Below are 2,273 nucleotides of genomic sequence, written 5' to 3'. Positions count from 1 at the left end.
AAACGGTGATTATACTTCATTTGAAAGCGACTTCATGACGTTGGCAGATTGATTACCGTTTTCCCGTTCTTATACCTTAAAAGAATTACTATTAAAATACACACACAAAAATGATACTGTGATTTTGTATAAGGTTTTGCTACGCTTTCAGTTCCATGTTAACTGAATGTTCATGTAAGCTGTAGCTGGATCATACACTAGTATACAGAACACTTCCACTTCAAAATGGCCAAAAACATTTATACATGCACATGCATTCATTTGTAAGGCAAATACGGAGAGGGTTTAAATATAACATCTCAGTTTATTAAAACGAACGCATAAAAAGCATGAACATTTGAGATGTGTTACGTTAAAATGTGGGTTCAAGTTGAAAAGTACGCTTTTTTTCATACAAATTCTTCGGTTATTTCATATTTTGTACAAATGATATCACTGGTGATACCTGTTTCTTGAAATTTCTTTGAAATTATAAAACAGCAAATGGGTTTTGTACTTTTGCAATAGTTGTATACAGCGAATAATAACAGAAACCCATCCTTACATTATTGAAAAATTTCATACCTGAACGGTTGTTTTCCCGATTTGAAGAATGTTGTATTTCATATTTTATGAATGGCACCGATGTATCCTCTCTAGATGAGGCCAATCTTCTGATGATGAAATATTAAAAGTAGTCACAATTAACGCAATTTTCATAGGATTTCAAAGCACTGTCAAGGCTTCTTTAGCGCTTTGGTATTTTCTTGAACATGTTTTACCTGGGATCCGTGGAATTTAAACAACAAAAATTGAAGAAGCACGTGTTGTAGAAGCATTACAAGAAAAATTCATGAAAATAATATTTTATATTCTGTACTATATATATATATATGTATCTGAATACAAAATGTTTTATGCGTTATACGTGTTTCATAATAAAATATATTATCGTGGTGTATTAGGTAAAATCCTATTGTCTCTGGCCTATGGTATCGAAACATATCTGTATTTTTCGGGTCTTGTTGTATATGTAATATGACTTTAAAATCGTAACATAAGGAACTAGTGACGCAGTAATTGTCTTGAAATAATTGGTGTAAACCATACATTCTGTAAACAAGAACAATTGACTGACGTCTGCTTTACCTTCTGACAATATACACTATAAAAACGACGAGGACAATACCACCAATACCACCACCAACTGCTCCAGCGTATACAGCCACATTACTGCCTTCACCTTCGAATTGCTTAACCTCTTTCCCTGACAAATAAAAGAATGGTTCAGTAAGAACAAAAGTGTGTTATGGTTTCTGTGATGTTGCATGATAGTAATATGGCACCATTAATGAGCTGTTGGAAATACGGACACATAACGAGTCGAAAACTGCATTCACGAACACATAAACAGCTACTAATCAGAGTATAGTGGTTATCGTAATGAAGAACGGAACAATAGAAAACAGCCTGATGATCAGTATTGATACAGCTCTTTAAATTGGCTTACTGACAGCATTGGTTACATATTATTGTTGTAACGAAATATTTATTAAGTACCAAACCAGAAGGAAATGATACTACAAATATTTTTTCAATGGCGAAATTGGATGTTAAAGTACATATAACTCCAATGTGTGTTACGTTTGTTGTCACAACGTTGTCCTGTCCAGTCCGGCTGACATGGCTCACAGCTACCCGTGGTTAAGTACTTTACCTTAGACCTTGAATCTTAATAATGTAGTATCTCCATTCCTTTATTAAACAATAGTACTTTAAGAACATGTTTTGATTCGATTGAACATTCAGCAAGTCATGCAATTTAAAAGCACATTTGATTCTAAATGTGAATTATTAAGTTGAGCTATGGCATTTCACGATGTATGTTGTCTTATCCACGAAGGTGGAAAAGTTAATACCTGAACAGTTTCCTTCATCTTCATCACAGGTGATACAGTTATCTGAACAGTGATGTTGACACTGAGGTCCGTATTTACCGTCAACACATCCGCCTGGTAAGTAAAATTTAATATTGTGAATGTTGTCTGTATGGATGATAACATGTGTGTGACATAGTATTGTAAGTATTTTTTAATTGGATTAATGAAGTTATACTTTTAAACTTGTTCAGGTAGAATGAATTCAATGCCAATATGAAGGTTTATGTAATATCTATTACAAATACAAATAGAATATATGTATATCTATATAAATATTAATAGAATCTTTCACCCCCTTGGGGTTGAGAGAGGAGAATCTCAACCCGAGGGGGAGGATTCTTAAGTTGCCAAACA

General features: G+C 33.5%; 1 long non-coding RNA gene across 1 annotated transcript; it reads right to left on the bottom strand.

Moving 5' to 3' along the window:
* Positions 1 to 569: 569 nt before the first annotated feature.
* LOC110440896 lies at positions 570 to 1,988 on the bottom strand. The gene is made up of 3 exons (XR_002461793.1): positions 1,899 to 1,988; positions 1,129 to 1,246; positions 570 to 653 (listed from the first exon to the last, which is right to left on the bottom strand). It is a non-coding gene; the product is annotated as an uncharacterized LOC110440896 (long non-coding RNA).
* Positions 1,989 to 2,273: the final 285 nt, after the last annotated feature.

This window comes from Mizuhopecten yessoensis, unplaced genomic scaffold (assembly GCF_002113885.1).
Source record: "Mizuhopecten yessoensis strain PY_sf001 unplaced genomic scaffold, ASM211388v2 scaffold713173, whole genome shotgun sequence".
NCBI classification, from domain to species: domain Eukaryota; kingdom Metazoa; phylum Mollusca; class Bivalvia; order Pectinida; family Pectinidae; genus Mizuhopecten; species Mizuhopecten yessoensis.
This window is presented reverse-complemented; position numbering and strand designations above follow the sequence as displayed.